The sequence below is a fragment of the Nesoenas mayeri genome (assembly GCF_963082525.1).
Source record: "Nesoenas mayeri genome assembly, chromosome: Z".
NCBI lineage: Eukaryota > Metazoa > Chordata > Aves > Columbiformes > Columbidae > Nesoenas > Nesoenas mayeri.
Genome location: NC_137542.1, coordinates 60,121,026 through 60,141,289, shown reverse-complemented (window position 1 = coordinate 60,141,289; position 20,264 = coordinate 60,121,026). Strand labels below are relative to the sequence as shown.

General features: G+C 36.9%; 1 protein-coding gene across 9 annotated transcripts in view; it reads right to left on the bottom strand.

Annotated features, from left to right (window-relative positions):
- ERBIN (erbb2 interacting protein) overlaps nucleotides 1-20,264 on the bottom strand; it is a 117,514-nt gene that overhangs the window by 83,479 nt on the left and 13,771 nt on the right. For 7 of the 9 annotated variants that reach the window (XR_013923508.1, XM_080362029.1, XM_080362026.1 and 4 more), the window contains one exon: nucleotides 13,225-13,338. The exons of 1 other annotated variant lie outside the window; for it this stretch is intronic. The gene's annotated coding sequence lies outside the window, so the exon portion shown is untranslated. Of the gene's footprint in view, nucleotides 1-13,224; nucleotides 13,339-14,598; nucleotides 14,658-20,264 lie in introns of those variants that run through there. One more of the 9 variants, XM_080362031.1, reaches the window with a different exon arrangement.

Here is a 20,264-nt window from a genome sequence, read left to right as displayed (position 1 = left end):
CAGGAATGAAAATGTACAAAATAGAAACATGACACTGTTTTTATATTCCAAACTTAATGTTCAAAATTAAGAATTTTAGCAAGGCTTTAAAACTAAGCATTTGAAATAGTAACACACCTAGCATCCTTTAACCCTGTATTAATTTAATATATGCTTTTCTATGCAAAATAAACAGGTTTAGTGATCTCTTTTAACAGTAATTTGTTTCTTGTCTTTGAAGTACACAATACAGAGGTATCTGAACTTCAAAAACTAAGAAACAAACCAGGCACAACAGAAAACTACGTGAGGTCTTGGATCAAGGGAACATGGCCTCCTGGACCACTTACCTTGACCTCACGACCATGCTTACAGACCACCAAACCAGCAGGTCTCAGCACAGCTACAGTCTGCATCTCATGCACTGTCACAATTCTTTGCCAAGTTACTTTTCCCTGAGTGACATTTGTGCTAACTTGCGGACTAGAAGTGAGTAGCTGTGCCAAGCTACACACCAAGGTCCAGTTAAGCCTGAGGAAGCTTTGTTGTTAGTGGTATCACAAAGCATCAAACCTGACTCAATCTAGGAATTAAAAAGAACAAACAAATACTCCTAATTATTTTAAGAGATAATTCTCACCCAAGCTTCAGCCATTTCAAAGATTTCCAATGCTGCTACAGAATTGAAAAAAACTTTAGAGAGGACTGGATATACCCATGTCACATCAGGAGGCCAATTAGCACCATAAACAATGCGACATGAGCACTTGGGATAACAAGAGAGGTTGCAAATCCATGAGAAAGCTATTTAGAGCTGGTGCCCTCACCCTTTGCTCCTATGCAACCCCCTTCTTTTTCACCCTTTTTTTCCTTCTCCATTTTAAGAATTTCCCATCAGCACACAGATGCTAGACAGTGACAGCTCCGAATTGTCAGAGCTTTTTCAGGCCTATTGTTGTTAGCCCCAGCAAATGTGCCCAGATCTCAGCCTTCTTTCACAGCAACACAAGAGAGACTGATGATGGGAACAAAAAAGAATGCGGAAAATTTGGCAAACAAATGACTAAAAGAATAAGAGACCAATTTAATCAACAGTAATATTTGTAATTAAAAACATGAAACTGACTCATAACACACAATAAAGTACACCAGAATACATACCACCATTTTTAGAAAGGAGAGGTTTCAGATAAATGAAATAGGTGGTTAACTTGTATGAGCCTATTGTCATGACCCTTATCCCTTTTTATCTACTGCCATCTATCAAAAGCCCTTTTCCTTCTTCTGCTTTACCTATATCTTTTACCTATATCTTTTATTAGATATTGAAATACTTTTGGGAGGGACTTATCTAATTTTATTCGCACACTGGGTAAGAAATAGGGCACCATGTCTTACAGGGACCATAGGCATGTATAAAATGCTGGTGGTACCCAATACTCACATTTCTGTGAGCAAGGAGCAGTTGGCTAAATACTACATTAAGTAGATGCTGACTCACTAACACAGCTAACCTGTCAGCTACTTAGTATGAGGAAGATAGGCATGATCTAGATGCTAAAGTGAGTATGATTACCAAGCATGAAAGAAAGAGAAAGCACAGGGAATAAGAACCTTTGGCAAAGATTTTGAGTACAATACTTAAGTGTATACTGAATTTTCCAATAGCAACTCATGAAACTTAAACAAGTCCAAGGATGAGACACCTACCTGAATTACCCCAAGACTCAGAATATGCATTCCTGTCCCAAAATACGAATGACCTGAGATTCAGGTCCTCTCGGACAACATTTAAGTATAGGTTTCCAACACCCAAGATGAAGAACCCATTACTTATATCCCTTTGATAAGAACATTCCTCTCTATTTAAAACCTATGCATATAGATGTACTCTTAGTACGTGGCCTGCATCAGGCAGATGCTTCATCAGTTATGCCAAAGCTGATGCACAAAACTGGATCCTAGAGCTGTTTCAGATTATTTAAATATAGAAGGCTGCGGATACGTGCTGCAGGCATACACTGAATTCAGACTGCAAACTTTACAGATTCTGTGAAGGTTTGTGGCATCAATTTGTCTTGTGCCTGTGGCCTTTTATTGCTATTAGCTAGTCCACAAGATTCTGCAACACAGTTTGAGCTTCGTAACCAGCTGAGGCCTTATATTTTAATTTTTCAAATTACGCATAAAATTCTAAATGGTTAGAACCAGTAATCATCTATTAGTTGTCTGAAATAGGTTAGAAAACAGGTATTAGGAACTTGATTAATGTTTTACATTTCCCGTATTTCAGAAATACAATATTAAAGCATAATGGAGATTTCAAATTAAAACTGTTTTAAAAGTACCAGAAACTAACAGCAGTTGCTATAATTGTATATTTAATTATAGATCTCACTCTACCAGCCAAGCCATTGTTAGGGTAGGTAAATTCCTGACTTCCCTTTCTTTCCAGGGCAGAGGTAAGCAGCACTAGTTTAGATCTATTTTTAGATGTCATTTTCCCCCCACATGTGTGCAGGAATAACTTTCCAATTAACAATTGCTATTATGAACCTTTTACTTCCTTCTCCATTAATGTTGTTCCTTACTGCTTTACAAAGTTGAATGAGGAGACATCACTGACCAGTTTGATTACAGATACAATTAGCAATCTGAGAACTTGCTTGCAAAACTGCTAAACATTCACAGCTACAAATGAAATTAACCTCAGCTGTGCTCTTAACATACAAAGTGATACAAAAACATTAGGGTGTTATTGTTTGTTTGAGTGGACTTAAAGAAAAAAAGAACTGTCAGACACTTTGTACAGCTTCAACTGCTAATTATTTTGCATATCAATTCACTGCCATAACATCATATAATTAACTCACCCTATATGCACACTATGAAGATCAATTCTTGAATGTCATTGTTCTCTATGAGCAATAATAAAGACACCAAGAGCAATAATACATTTCTACATTTGAAATAGATAGTGGAGCAGAGACAAAGCAGAATCACATATATTATTTTTTTTTAATGTACTGATCTGAAGTATGGATATACTCTCAAGGCAAGTGTCTGGTATTAAAACACTTTTGCAAGCTGTGAACAATTGAACAGGTGTCTTACTGGAAGTTGAAGTTTCCTGTTTGAACCAATATTAAATTCGTAACTAACTGCAACAGCTACTGATTGTGACTAACCATATTCAACGTCAAACCAAAGTGTATTTTTACTCTATTACACTTCACACAGGCATGTGCCATCTGCCACTGAGGTATGATCCGTTCTCCGTGACATTATCACATTACTCTTGAAAAGACTAATCTCATGGTTTGAGCCAATTTCTAAACACTAAGCCTTGGCTTGCTGTCAGATGTCCTCACTACCTGGCTGACGATCAGTGATGAAGGAGCAGATTGTCACTTTTACCATACAATTTAAAGCTACCCAAACTCCTGTTGCAAGCTAGTTTATATTCTACAAACACTGTTCTAGAAGTAATTTGTTTCATTAATGGAATGGAGCTCTAAAATCCCCATGGATTTTTACTATGTAACAAGATAACAATCCTCTTCTAACAAGCAAAAACAATCCAGGATCCCAAGCCACCTGAACTAAAAGTCAAACAGTTCATTAAGGTAATAAAAATTTCTATCATTGGAAATTGCAGAGTTATAAGGTAATTAACCCCTGGTTCACAGGAAAACTTAAGGAAATTAACATGTCGAATTCAACCAATTGGAAAACAGTGACAGATTTTTCTGTCTCAAAAAAACCCCAAACCTCTGCAGACTGAACTTGAAGTAACCAACACAGAGATAGCTTTTGAACGTAAAAAAAACAAGAACACAATTGTTATTTAACACCCTGGGTGGAAGATGACAGTGTCCAGAAACGAAAAGGATATGAGTTTCCTGAGCTCCCTCTGATAATGAGGTTATAGTGAGGGTTGTTTTGCCTCAATTCTTATATGCTTCGTATTAAAACTTAATCTAAACTAACACAGCATAAGGATAACATGCAGAAACTGTTCTTTGTGTGGTCTGCAAATAACCCAATTTTTTTGAAGGGTCAACTCAGAGAAATATACTGACTGGAGGAACATGCCATTCACCTATTAATGAAAGTGCAACCAAACTGCATGCTCTAAAATGTATTCTCAACATTATATTAATACATCTTTTTTTTTTTTTTTTTTTTTTTTTGACTGCAGCTGTCAGTTCCATTTCACAGTATCTTCCAGTAATATGTGAAATGCATTATTAGATCTGATATCCAAACAATGGAGGTTTGGGGGGTTTTGTTTTGCTTTTAGATACAGGTCCATTCTCACTTCTGAGTGAAGAAGGAAACAGGTAAATGTGAGCTCTAAAACAAACTGACATCTGTTTAATTTTATCTAAAATAAATTCTTCTGGATCTTCCAGATGTTCTCCAGTGAGTCAAGACAAGATCTGGACAAAACAATTAAGTCTGTATTTAAAGTTTTCTTTGCAATGAAGCAAATCGCCTGTTTACTTGCAGATTACCAAATTCTAAATTCTCTGAGAGGAAAACAGATATTTATTAAATTGCATTAAATGACATCTCCATGCAATTTTCTGTCTAGAAATACAACACTGCAATAACAACATCAACATCAATTTAAAAAAAAAAAAACTTTTTTAACAGGTTGAGTTATAACATACTCATCTTTGTTAACAGCTGAAAAAGCACTAATTATTTTTCTAGTATGCAAAAATCTCAGTAGTAAAGATCAGTAGTGAGATTAATGGACTAATTCCATTCTAGATACAAGCTTTACAAGCTTTCATTTTAATACCATTAAGGGATCAGAACTGAGACAGACTGATAATGTCATGGATAAAATCATTCAACACAGTTTAAACGCATGCACTCTATGACAACACACAAAGTCCAGTTTTCCCATAGAACTATACAAACCTAGAAAATAACTCATTTGAAGTTAACATTGTCTGGTGTTCACAACAATCAGAGACTGGGCTGAGAATGAATGCTAACAGCATGATGTATAAAAACAGACCAGAATGAGCACTAGCAGTTGTGCTGTTAGCACTCCAGTTAAAAAGAAACATCCTTGACAGCTTCATTTAGATCTGGCAGGACAGTATTTGCATCCGAAATAGCAAACACTGAGACAGAACTTAACCAATTTATCTAACACCCATTGGTTTAAGACTAAATAGTTTCAAACTTAAACCTTGCTAGATGTAAAAATGCCTGGGTAATTGCTCTCTACAGAAACCACATCTCTATCTCCAGTCGGTTATTATTTGTATCCCTCATCCTCTCACATCTCACAGAGATGCTCCTGATGACAAGCACCTCTGGGGATTTCCTACTTAAATTCACTGCATATAAAACCAGAACTTAATCTCAACCAACAATTGTTCTTATCATATGCTTTGATTACTTCTGTGGAAATCACTCATATCTTACCCATTATTCTGACCCACAGTTGTTTCTGCTTTGAGTTCCTGTAGCCACACTCTCCCCACTGCCACCCCAAACACCCGGAACAAAACCTTAACTACACAAACTGGCATCACATACTACAAAAATCATTTCTAGGACACTGCTTCACTGTGCAGCTGGTTTAAGCACCCCTATTTCTCCACTATTCTATTAGAGATATTCAGGTTATTTTCACTTATTTTTCTTGTTCAAAATCACGCAGGACACTCCAGTCAATAAAGTTAGCTTCTACCACCACAATCAATTTTTCAGAACATTTGACAGCATCCAAACATGGATATATAAAATTAATTCACTGTGAACTCCATCTTCTTCCTTATCTCTTGCCTTCATAACAATGCTTAAAAATAAAATCCTGACAATTACCAGGCTACTGATGTGCAAGTATTATTGTTCATCAAGTTAACCTATACCTCCTACGACCACCCTCCACATCATGTGCTCCTCTATGCATGTAGGTCACCCTAACCTGTCCTGGAGGACATGCAATCTGTTGTCTAGCCCACACTTGTGTTGAATCATAATAGGTGATTCTCATTTGTATACTAAAGTATGTTTAGGTTACATTATCACAAAGGGTGATCATACTGTTCGGGAAAAAAATTATTTTACCCATTCTGCTCTTAAACAAATCAAATCAAACAAAATAAAAAAAAAATCATGGGAAAAAAAAATATTAAGAAAAAAGATGAAATAGTCAATAAGGCCTGTGAGTGACACAGAAGCCATTTCTTAATTATCGAAATAGGCACAGGCATTCCTGAACCAGCAAACTGCATTGGCCATTACATGTATTATGAATTACATGTATACCAACATATACATAATAAAACCAGCAGAGTTATGCTGATACAAGCATTCAGGCTTTCTAACTAGACAATTTAAAGCAGCAATATATCTATCTGGTCTGTTTCTTTACTCTCCCAAATAGTAGCAAGCAAAACCAGAAATAAATGTTAATAAGAACATAAAATTCAAGAGAAGAAATACACTAAGTCCTGATTGTCTTCTAATATAGTGGGGAGAAAAAGAAACTGCAGGAATCATCTTACAATTCTATCTTTATATATGCTCAAAGTGATGACAGAAGGCAGTAGCTAAGCAATTTCCCTGATTTCTGAAATAAAGTGGGGTTTTCCCCCCCTCATGCTCTGATCAGATCAGTTACAGCTGTAGAAATTACATTCATGCTTTCATAGAATCAAATGGTTTGGGTTGGAAGGGACCTTACAGATCACCTAGTTCTAAGCCTTTCCCATGGGCAGAGACACCATCCACTAGGCCAAGTTGCTCAAAGCCCCATCCAACCTGACCTTGAACACTTCCAGAGATGGGGGTTCCACAACTTCTGTGGGCAACCTGTTCCAGTGTCTTATCACCCTCACAATAAATAATTTTTTCCTAACATCTATCTAAACCCTCTTTCAGTTTAAACCTGAAACCATTAAAGCTCCCCGATAAAGGGTGTCTCCTCATCTTTCCTGTATGCCCCCTTTAGGTACTGGAAGGCTCCTGTAAAGTCTCTCTGGAGCCTCTTCCAGGCTGAACAACCCAGCTGTTATGGGAGGCACTCCATTCCCCTGATCATCTTTGTGGCCCTCCCCTGGACTCACTCAATCAGGTCCAAACTTTGAGAGAGTTCTTCCTCTGGATCAAGGGCAGGTATTTCAGATCCTGAATAAATGAACACATTTGTATACTGTGAATAGAGTTTTACTATGAGTCTAGAATACTTCATTCAAGTCTGTATTTTAGCACAAAAGGTAGGGACAGAAAGAAGGACTATCAGCACAAGCATCTATACTGAGCAACAGAATGCTTTGAGTTCTACATAGTTTAATACTAGCAAAAAGAAAAGAGGCTTCTTCATCTAGCCAAGAATGACAGGCAGATCAAGAAGTTTCGTATCCTCAAAAAGCAAGAGTTACAGGCAAGAGATAAGCAGTGCTCCTTTCTCACATACGCAACTAGTTCAAGGGGGAAGAGGAAGGGAGCATAAAACATTATTTCACATTAAATACTGGGGAAAATACAAATGCTCTAAACTAAAGCCAGATTGAACCAGTTAAGTATAGAATTATAATCCAATGAATTCCTGAGTGATCAATAAATTTAAAAAGCGAGCCACCAGTCTGCTGAACATGCCTACAAAGGAGTCGGTTTGATCATCGAGTTCTTGTCAATCTTCTCCATAAAGAAAGTCTCATATTTTGACAAGAAAGTGAAACATATCTTAAGTATATGAAAAACAAAGGGTTGGTAAATTTTATCTCAGTAACAAGCACCCTAGCGGTCCTAACATGAGCACCCAATATATTTTAGGTGGACTTCCTGCATCCTCCACTTCGTTCAGCTTCCAAACCATAACTCACTGCTGTAAATTTTTCCCTTCATTTAGTTAACAGATGGACACTTTTCACCACTGCCACAATACCCTGCTTTAGATTTGTTGCTTTCTAAGCATCTAGTAAAACATCCTTTAACAGATTTCCCTTTAAAACTGGAGTAGAAAAGGAATTTCTATACAGATGATTTGCCTGAATGGCTTCCAAGTGCTGTTTCTAAAAAGGAACAAATAAATGCTGCTGATTAAACTTTATATTTATTACATACAATCAAAACCAATTCATAGTCATTTACACTTTATCCAACACAAAGAGGTTTTAAAAACACACTTGGTTACTTGGCACCTTTCAATGCCAGGTGTGACTCCAAATCCTTCTACATTGACTTACAAGCATATTGCATCCACCATCTTTGCTAATGAATATTTTAGTATTAGCAGTATGAGACCACCTGCACATAAAAATTAAGTTTCCTGTACTTATGGAATTACTCATCCTGTACGTGACTGCAATTTGATGATCTGTAGAAAGCTGTTTATGCTGTGGCTTGCCAGAGAGAACACCAATTAACAACTATTAATTTATTTCGGTTCTCAAAAGTCAAAAATAGGTAAATATGTGAAGATATTTTAATCAAAATAGCACTATCCTTTTTAGCTCACTTTGCACTTCTTAAATTACAGGCACCTATTTTAATCATCGAACACATCATTCTTCCTACCATGCGCCAGTGACAATAAACAGATCAACCATAAACTTTCTTTTTTCCTCCAAACTGAGTACCTAACACTTCTTTCTTTATAAATATCCTTAGAATTAATCATCACTCCTTGATGAGCTGTATTTCCACTGTCTTGATTTTGTATTATAATAAAGTTTGCTTTTTCCTTTCTGCATGTTTTATTTGCTATTCTATCTGCCGCTCCTCTGTAACTGATGTTCACTTCAAGTTACTCTGAAAAGAAAAATATGCCACCTCTTTTTGCCCTAAACCCAAGCTATGGCTTTCATACTAGGAAAATCCATCTTTTTTTCAACATTTACCAGTCAACTAGCTCACTTCCATCATCATCTGTCTTATTGCTCATTGGCTCACCAGCAGGAGAAATGTCAGAAGAACACCTGGACCTCCAGAAAAAATGTCTGCCTTTTGTCCATTTATACATTACTGTCTTACCTTGGTGTAAATTGCCTCAGAATGAGAATTTGTCTGCCTTCATTGGCTAAAGATCTTTAAAAACATGAAATTGCAGGACAAGAACTTGATAGTGATTGGATATTCCTAAATACACAGCACTTTCTCTATACTATCCCTTCCCTACAAATCAGAAGCAATTCATTCCTCTTGCTTCTTTGGTCTGATCTTGGTGCAGCCTGGCTTTATCTACAAACCAGCCTGCTCCATTCTCTGCTCTTGTTTAGTGACAGTCAGTATTTCTAATATTGATGCGGAGTTCTATAATTCATCAGTCCATGCAGCTCTCTACTCCACTGTTACGTGATCCACCAGTACTGGAAGAAATCTGTCCTTCATATGAAACTTGTACAACTAGTAAACTTGTACACTTTGTACTTGATATAAAAGAAAGTATTTTGGCTGAAAAACAAACTATGGCACATCCATTACAGCTTCCCTCAGTTGCTCATCACATTAGTGGAAGCAAAGCATTTTACTAGGCATTTCTGCCTTGTCATTTCTCATTAGCAGGAAAATATACTTTCATATTATAATGGATACAATTACCTAAAAAAATCATGGGGAAAAAAAATTAAGGAAAAGATGAAATAGTCAACGAGGCCTGTGAGGGACACAGAAGCCATTTCTTAACTGTCGAAATAGGCACAGGCATTCCTGAACCAGCAAACTGCATTGGCCAAGACCTCCAAAGGCAACTCTCAAAAGGAAGTTTGCTTGCATAAATTAGTTAGCACTTAATTCTATCTCCACAGAACAATGTAGCTGAAAAGGAGTGGGGAAGAGGAAGAGGAAGCCAGAATGCACCATGTTATTTAAATAAGTTAGAAGTATTCTCTGCAAACTTTTCCCCTAAAACCACTATGCAGATTTATAGAGCTGTATAAGTTTTTCATCTGCTAGTTGCTGACAAAAAGGATCCAAGAACTGCTTATACAATGCAAGGGGGAGTTTAACAATACCTAGCCTTTGCACAGAATGAAACAAATTTCTCCAGTTGCAGTCAGGATGAACACTGTTTTCCTTAGAAAATCCAATTCTGGCCATGTGACAACCAGGAAGCTTATCACACAAGCCAACCCTCTGACAACCTAATCTTGTTTTAGACAGACTCTGTTAGCGATGCACACATTTTAAGTGACAAACTAACTACAATCCTTCGTAAGTCCTTAAACTAAAATAACACTCAGCAAAGCAGTCTAAAACATTTTAATGTTGAAATGTATCTGGGCTGAGAATCATTTCACCTATCAAGACAGCTTGGATCATAACTCTGCTGCACTACAGGGAACACCAGGCTGACAGAACAATGGGTTCCCAAGTGCATTGCCAACATAAAGCACATCTTGTGCTGACTGGATTAACCGTCATAGCTTAACCACCTGAGATAAGTTTGAGCAGGGACTTCATGCCAGAACTTGTCACCAGAACTAGGAAGCAGGAGATTTGGGCCAGCATTTATTGCTACATGGAGAATGATTCAGTAAATCAAGAGGGTTCACGGAGTAAATGTGCAAACCAGAGCTTATGTAAGAAGCTTGGAACATGTCCAAAACCTATTGAAATAAAGAAGCCACAAGAATACTGAAGTGATAGGATACAGTGGCCACTCTTTAACCAATGTTGTTTTCTTTATTCATGTGGAAGTGTTGATGGCAAGACAGGATTTTACCAGGCATTTCTGCCTTGTCATTTCAAACAGGATTTTCCTTAACTGACTGTAATGACACACAGCTTCAAAGCTGCATTCTTAAATGAAACGTAGTCAGAACACCCAATATACAGTATCAGTCAATTGCAAAAGTAGTTGCAACACTCTGTACAAGTGAAGATTTCTGGAACTTGTCAAATTCACCTATTAGGCAGAGTAAGGATTACAAAAAGAAAAAAATCTCACATATTTTACTATTTAATGTTTGGTCTTAAGTTTCTTTTATCTATTTTAGCTATAAGCAGGTAAGAACTCATTTATGGTCTGTATGTTCACCATGTATTTCAGTACCTGTAAATACACATTGATATTTTACCTTCCTGTTTGCCCTAAGCATTTAGCAGTGTGCTCACTCTGGATTTAGCAGTTTGAGAAATTACGGCACCTTTTCCAGAAATCTATTCCTTACAGAACTTTGAGAAGCTGGAGAACACACACTCAACTGGCACTAAGAAGCCTCTGTTCACAAGGATCACAAAACTTCAGAAACACTTACTAGGTCTCCAGTGATAGCTACAGTAAATACTTCATCATAACATGCTTCACAATTCAACTATTCAAGATCTGCCTGCAGCCACAAGCCTATTGCAAAGCCAGCATTCACTTCCCAGTACTGTCCTTTTTAGCTAGTAGATTTTCATCCTCTAATAAAGGCTCATTAATCAAGACTGTCAATGAAACAACAAGAGTGAAAAAGGGACTAGACATAAAACAAGAGCAAACTGCTGCAAAGCAACAAAGAGAACCCTCTAGATTAACCAGTGCATTTGAATTATCTCAGTAAGACTTAATAAGCATTTCAATATGAAAACAAGCAGATTCATAAAGAAACTAGGATTATAAAACAAGATTCTAATTCAACATAAAATTATTCTTGATATTCAAACATGTATCAGTCCACTCTCTTATACATATTAGGGAATGTTACTGAACAATATGAACAGCATAACAAAGGAAAGGACGCTTTCTAAATACAAGCTGTGCACTGTTGCCTAAATTCCCTATTTTGTTATTGTTAGCCTGGCAGTTAGTAGGACAGTTATAGTCTATTAGAAGTCTGAGCCTATCCACATGATATAAATAAAATCGCTTATCTTTTGTGATGGTTTCTTTACAGTATCACCCACTAGTCAGAGAACTGTGAAAGAAATCTTGAAAGTTTAATTGAGAAAAATGGTACTTTATCAAATTCTCTGTTACCAAGGACCTACAGAAATAATAATTCTGCAGGCACGACACAGAATATCAAGTATTTCTAATGAATACAATTAGTATTTTCCCCTCATAAAGACAAAATCTGCTCCTTAAAATAAATATTTTTGTCCTTCATCTTTAGTAACCTTTTTTATAAAAACACACTCCTTTCCCACAAACCTATTTTCAAGAAAAAGTTCCAACACTTATACTATCTTCTCATAATGTTTCCTAATTTAAACCTCATAAAGCACTTGTATTTCCAAACACATAATTTCTACAATACTATTAAGCATTCAAAACAGTATTTTTGCTATTAAAATATTTCCCCTCTCAAAAGTCAAACATTATCTGTGGATAGTTACACATATTTGTCAGTGTACTCTACCTAGATTCTGGAATCAGAGCAAGAGATGGAGAGAGTGGAGTGAAAAATGCTCAGTGGTCCTAATTAGGACTAAGACAGTATATTAAGATCAAGCTAATCCTACTGGAGATCCTACTCCAGTATATTAAGATCAGAACATGCTGTGATCTACTGAAGACTTCCGTGGCACTTCAATTAGGCACACACTTAATGAGAAAAACCACCACATCATTCTGGTTATACTGTTCCTATGGTGGGACAGTATGAATGATGGGATTACAGTCAAGTTTAAACAAACAAAAAAACCCTTCAGTCTCAGCCTCCCCCAAACACACCACTAACAACGTGACAAGTATACAGAATCAAAACAGTACATGCTTGCAACTGAAAAAAAACCAAAACAAAACACACTTCAATCATGTTAACCTTTCTCTAGACAGGATTATAGCATTTAAGTTAGCTTACTCAGGGCAGAAGTACCTGTTTGAAATTGTTTTTCTTTTTGGCAGAGAGCTACCTGAACACCTTACCGTAAAAGAGGTGACTGTCTTGCAGTATGTAGCATTTGAAGTAAATAAATAATGCAGAAAATTATAGCAAAGGCAACGGAAGACAGATTGGCTACACACAAGCACTCACACAGAGTCACTTCAACATGTTAAAACTGCAGACACACAGACCATGTTCTGTGACTCAAATGCGACAGACTGTGCCACCGCAATGAATGTTCCTAGCACTTCTTCTCTGAAAGCAATCACAATTCACAGTTCTTACACATCTTCTCTACAAGCTACTCTAATACAAATTCAGTAGTTCAAACAAAAGTTTGTCATTCTTAGATATGAGGGTGAGAGGAGACATTATAAGTACATTATAGAGTAACTGAAACAGTAAGCGCACCCAAAACTTTTCCCCTTATGTTCTTCAACACATCTGGACAGTCACCTACCCGAATCACTCCACCACTGCCAATTCACACCACAGCAGCCTGAATCAGTTTCTGAACTTGGACCACAGAATCACCAGGACACAGAACAACGTTTATTAAACCATCCACATGGATCTGAAAAAGAATTAAAAAGTGTTTTCAAGATGACAGGTATAAGCATCCTTGCACAAAAACTAAAAGCATTTCAAACCCACACATTAACTTTGTTTTACACAAGAATTAAACACGGAAGACGCACAAGTGGTAATATGTAACTTAGCACCACAACCACCATTCTACAATTACTCATTTTTGTCCTCTGCCAAATCTCTAAGTAAAGCAAACAGACAAAGCAGTGTACCAAAACATAAAAAAGGTAGAACCGATAAACATCTCCTCTTTCTACACCAGCCAAAACCAAAACATATACATTGCTAGCAAGCTTGAGTTCAAAACAGCTCCCTTTCTGTTACTTGCATGAATGGACTTCTAATGCAAATGTCAGGTTAACAAAATGTAACCTAAACCAACAAGAAGCTCTGTGAGGCACTTCAACTGGATGACTTCTTAAAGCACTGCTGCTCTGGTGAGTCTGAAGTACATTCCCTGAAAGAGAATCTATACCACCCACACTGCCACAAATACTCCCATAGCCCTCATGGGGAAATAAAACTCCTTGCAACAGATGAGGCTTTAAAAAAGCTGCAATTATTTTAATTGGACCTGCCAGCTGCCTTTCATTTAGCTTAACATGAGGTTTTATTGAAAGTCTGCAGCCACAGCAATTGGCAAGAGTAGAGACAGTTGCTTACAAGTAGTTGGATCTATTTCTGAGAAGCTTACTCTGCCTGGTGAGCTTTTGCAGAGTACTGCCATATACTCTATATGTTGAGGATAAAAGTTTTATGATGTGGTCCTGCCTAGTAGGCCAGAGTAATGCCATGAGTTTAAGATGCATATTGAACACACCCACAGCCTCATCTTGATGGCATTGGTTGGGGCCAGTTCAAATAAGGTGCCAAAATATGGAAGAAAGAAAATACAATCAGTTAAAGAATAATGGTTTTGTCATCTGCTTTTAGAACAGCAAACACATCCAACACAGAAAAAATACATATATTTAAGACATCCAGGTATCTAAGCTGACAACTGGAATCTTTCCTGAAAGTAAGTGATTCTTCAGGAGATCATATCTTGATTAGCCTCCTCTTTTCATAAAGCATTCAATATACAGACACAAAACTAAATTGCCTGAGTCCTAAAGTTTCTAAGACAAAGAAGAGCAACAGAATAACCATTAAAGTAACTGTTTCTGCCACTTCTAGAGCACCCTGTGAGATTTAGCAAACTCTAAAACCTTCAGACCAACATGATTGTTCAACAGGTCTCAACTACCTTTTCCAAAACGCTGCTGGTATAATATCAGCTTTCCATGGTAACACGGCCAGCACAGCTACAAACTCTGAAGGAAGCCAGGGTCGATGACTGTACTGCTGATTTCCTGTCTTGCTCAGGAATTTGGAAAAAAAAAAAGCGGCTCTGGAACTTTCTCTCTGAAATTTTCCTACCACTTGTACCTCTTTCCCACCTATAGCCAAAATTTTTGCATTACTGAAAATGCTAAGGTAAGTATTGTATTAAATCAAGTTTATATCTGGCCAGCAACTCCCTTCATACACACCCCATTTAGGAACTGCTGCTCTGTGATGTAAAGGCTGAAACAGCTTCCTTGGCTCTTAATTAATAAGAGCTGAATAACTTCCCTCTCCCTTGCCTTCCAGTCTTCCACAGCAGGTTAAACTTTCAGTTCAATTTGAGCTTTTAGTGGCATCATTACAGCTAGACAGAGGACTGTGGAACATGCTGACTCCTCCAGATTACGTGTCATGAGTTTGTGACTAACTCTAGCAAGTCTCAAATTCTGTGATACCTTCCACTATACATTAGGTAGCAAAAAAAGGATACAGGAAGTGTAGAGCTACATATTCAATGGACATTTGCACAGATGATTACATAAAAATATTAGCTAAGATTGCAAAAGAGGACTGGAACACTCCTCCATCCTTCATCCTCTCCCCTCACTAACAAATAAGATGTTGTTACAGAAGCTCGAGAGACATGCAACTGCAATACATCTCCTGTGACCATTAAGCATCTTCTTGTTACTAAGTCAGACACTGAATAATTCTTTTTTCTTCAATAAAGAAATTAACTACCCTGATATACATACTATGAGTGCTCAATGTTAAGCTACATCCCAAAAGTTAAGAGTTGGGGAGAACTAGGAAAATTTTGCATACCTTTAGAATTAAGATCTCTTGCTCTGGCACTTCTTCCCCTAATTCAAGTTTTCCCACAACATGATAATTTAGAAATTAAGGAGAGCTGAGACTACAGCTTACTCCTAGCTTTTTCATTATCACATACTCCTATTTTTAATTAAAACATATGCTGCCTAATTAACATCAACAACCAATTCCAACTCAGAGCACTGATGGGGCAGGCCAATGTATGAAAAAGCACCCATATTACATTTAAGTTATAAACTGATTATAGAAGAGTTATGAACAACCAGACTTTCCAGACCTAGATACATTTGTACTGTTGAATGCACAAAATCACCCCTTGCAGACATCTGACAGAGAAGAAGTATTTTTGTGGCTGGAAAGTCAAGCACGAGGACAATCAGCTTGGATTTTACTCCACTACCACACTTGTGAAAACCATGCTGCATTTCAAAAAGTTACGAATTAAAAACCAGAACAAAACAATTTTGCTGTACTCCATTTCTGGTCCTCTGTTACAGTTGTTCATTTTTTCTATAGCTCTATAATATGAACAATCAGGGTCTGCCTAATCGTATGAAGTTTTGTTTAATTATTGTAAAAAATAAGGTTGGGTTACTATTGCTATCAAGTACTTTAGACTTCGAAAGAACAAATCCTAGAGCCCATGCTTAAATCAGTAGCAATATTACATTATAACCCAAGTCCATCTATCACTTTGAGTACACTTACTGGAGGAAGATGCCAGATAGAACATTGTAATAGACACTACTCCCATTTCATTATAAATTCCACAGAAAGCCAAGAAGCATCATCACACTACTATCTTAGCAATATAGGTGCAATTGCTGATAGCTGTGAGCAATAGAAGCAATCATTTAAAGCAGCAACATTGACTTGGAATATGCCATTAATCAAAATTTAATAGGGTCAAAAAGACTATTTGAGATATTTGTTAGTCAGTTCTACTGACCAGTAGATCTGTGTATAAAGTCTTACATTTTGTTTTCACGAGGAAGAGACAAAAATTCAATTACTACTCCATGATTCTTCTCTTTTCATTGTCCTCATCTACCATGATGAAATAAAAAGGGCTATTTAGATTTCTTTTAAGCATAATTTAGCTGAATCCATAGTTCGAAATAAGGGAAAAGAGAAAAGTACAAACTTCGAAATACATGAACACAGCTACTAAGAGTCTGCATACGAACCTTCTAATATAGCAGCTAAACTAATGCAATTGGGTATGAACAGAACAAACATAACAAATGTTGTCCACAATTCTTTTCTGAAAGCTAATAAATACTTCACTATCTGATTTTTTCCATTAAGTGGGACAATCAGAGGAGGCATATAATTACAGATAACACACCCAAATTAATTGGCCTACATTATAATAAGTTGTTTTGATACATATTTATTCCAGTCTTTAAAACAAACAACATAAAAAAAAAAAACACCAAACAAAAATGAAAAAAAGAAAGAAACAAACAAAAACAGTAAAAAGTGCTTAAACATATTTGACTACTATTTTTCAAAGTGTGAATACATAAATCGGTTATACAGGAATTCAGTTTGCTGGAAGCTAGGTGACTGACAGGAGAGGGCATCAACTTGCAGGTAGTTTGTGAGTTTAGGTACTTGGCACTGAGTAGCTGAACTGGTTTTTACACAACCTAAACACAAAGTTGACATTGAATCCTAGATTCTTCTCCAGACAAGTGACTCAAGGGGAGCTAGGGAAGCCTCCTCAGCAACGTCTTATAATCTCACTAAACCCAGCTTCACTACTGGCTAAAATTTCAGCACGCAGGACTCACCATTCACATCCAATTATCAACACTGAGACCAGAAAATTTGTGACCTTAGCAGAGGCAGAGTAATTTCTATTTTGGATCTTAAAATTAAGGGATCTTAAAGTATCCATACTCTCTCTTATTTCAAGATCTATAAAAATATACATATATACCTAAAAAGTAGTGTCCAACTTGTATTCTAATCACACAGCAGAATAAATAAATGTAAAAAATCTATACAGCTATCTTTCACGAACTTTTGCTGACCAGCTTTTATGACAGATCAGAAGCTTTGTGACCTGCAATTCATGAGCACAGGACAGACACGTGTGACTGCTATGGCACACATGGCCCCATGGCACCTTTCACACTCAGGCAGCACTTTTCCCAGTTTTTAGAATGATGAAGCTAAATGTCTTCTGGTTTTCCACCCCTCATCTCCTAATTATGTTGTACCTTTAATCCTTCCATGAATGAAGGGGGTTCTACATTGCCCTTCTGAGAGGAAACATTAAAATAGAGTAATGGCACCCCACATTATCAGTGACAGACGTTTGTAGTTGCATCATTGTACCACTGATAATACGTAAGATATAAATTTGTTTACTAATCATACTGACTGTCCATCACCTGTCAGTTCTCCATTCACACTAGCCTTGGGATCTAATTTGAAAGCAGAGCATCCTACACTCAAATACTGTTGACCTATACATATCAACCAAGAGATTCCTTCAGACAGTGAAAAATATAAAGCCACCAGAAATCCCTAGGAACTGAAGAAAAGTCTCAAGACAAAACACAAACCACAAAAGTCTCAAGAGCAAGCACTTTGAAAGGTATCTTTCAAGGAAAAAAAAAATACTTCAATGATTCTTCTCCTTTTCCAATTCCAGTTCTTACTAAAGTTAGTTATTGCCCACCTCTGCAGCAATTGCGAACTATTTTACAGATAAGCATGAAATTCCCAAATTTCATCTGCACTTGTGACTCTTATGGAAGGATTACTGAGGATCGAGTCAGTGATGAGGAAGAGGGCAACATTTACTGTGAACAAGCAAAAGACTATTCCAAACCAGCAACTAGAACTCAAAAGGCAAGTCAATCCCCATAGTGCTTAATTCAGACTAGGGACTGTTAAAGAAAGAGCAAGCCCTGCTTTCCCCTCACACCTGCCTTTTATTAAACCTACAGTTTGCATAACCACATCAAGAGTCCAACCAGTAAATGACCCAAAATGCTTAACCCTGCAAGCTAATGGGGGGAATTTTTTTCTAATTACATTAGCTTGCTCATCAACTCACTGAACTTCAATATCAAGAGGGAGTGTAACTGCCTACTGTCAAAGGAGATGCAGCAGAATTTAAGATGATATGTTCAGTCACGGTCTTTCTAAATTAAGACTCCTTTAAAAGTAAAGGTGATAACTTCATTATTATTCATTTTTTTTCTCTTAGTATCATAAAGATGTATCAAAACCCATATGCAAGAATAGTTTAATGCTCACAACAGCATATTCCAGTAGAAAAATTCATTCATGGGGGTCACACTTCATAATTTAACCTGCCTTGGTTTCATAGTTTTGGTGGGTTGTTTTCTGAAAAAAATCAGCCAGTGAAGACAGGAAGTTTGGAGAGGGGATGGGGGGAAATAATTTTTAAGAATATGAACCATGCCAAACATCTCCAGGCAACCAAGAAGAAGCTAAGACACTCAGGTCAGTAAATAGTTATGGTCCAAGCAGCGACTGTGTCAGCAGTTTGTGTTCTACATTCCGAGTTCAAAACTGAAAGAAACATTTACAGGATGTGGTCTTCTTAACTGGAAGACAGCTTGCTCAGCAAGTGCTATGCATGTTTTTGCAACAAAAAGTCAATTACTTGCCTACAAAGCAAGGCTTAACATTTATAAAAGGCTTGAGGGAATGGGACTAAAGTATGCAAAAACTGATCAGCGTCCTCAACATGGTTAAGTTAAATATGCACTTACACTTTCTTTTAACCAAAAAAAAAAAAAAAAAACACCTCTTTAATTCCAAAATCACCAATACATGAAGAAGCCTTGTCAAGAAGTACTCATGATGAAGAATTTCAGTGGTTCAGTGGGGCTAATTGCAATATTAAGGTTTAAAAAAAAAAAATTCAGAAAAATACTCAATATCAACCTGTAATTCAAAACCTGAATACTGAACAGATTTGTAAAAAGAGAAAAAAAAAAAATAAAAAATAAAAAATCAGACCTGAGATAAACAACTGGGCCGCTGATCTAAATGCATTTTTTCTTTGTCCCAGTGCTCTTAAAAAGTAACCGAAGATTCAGCATGTGTACCTCAAACTTCCTATAGAATCAGAAGCTGCCACTTCATAATAGACGATGCCCATTACTTAGAGCAGGATGCACCCTCCTTCCCACCTTAAGGATGATTTCTCCCATATGAAGTCCATACAGTAAGACAGTTCCTGTTAACCATTAGGTGTTTGCACATAAAGCAAGTATAATCATTTGTATGGATGAATCCGGTCTCTCTGCAGTGCATACAACCTTCTTATTCAAATTCCTCTTCTGCTGCCCCTCCTACTAATTTATTAACTAAAAGCCACTCACACGACACATCTGAAAAACACATCTAACAGTAAATTCTGATAGGAAGAAATGGAAATAGTGGATGCCTGTCCTGGTTTCGTTAAAAAAACAAGTTTCTCTTTTAGTGAATTTACCTGTCAGGTAAAGCTTTCATATTACCTGCATTTTTCTGGAGAACCAGATACATGTTTTGGTAAACATAGCAATGGAAGGCTAACTTATTGATAAGCATGGATGGACATCTCGGAGAGGCACAACGAGAAACAGGTGACCAAGAAACTGATCAACTGTGTATAACAATCCATTCATGTGAATACTTCATATAAAAGTGGGAGATCATGAGGATCTCGTCCCTTTTCTTCCCTTTTTCCTTTTTTTTTCCCCCCTTTTCCTTATGGCC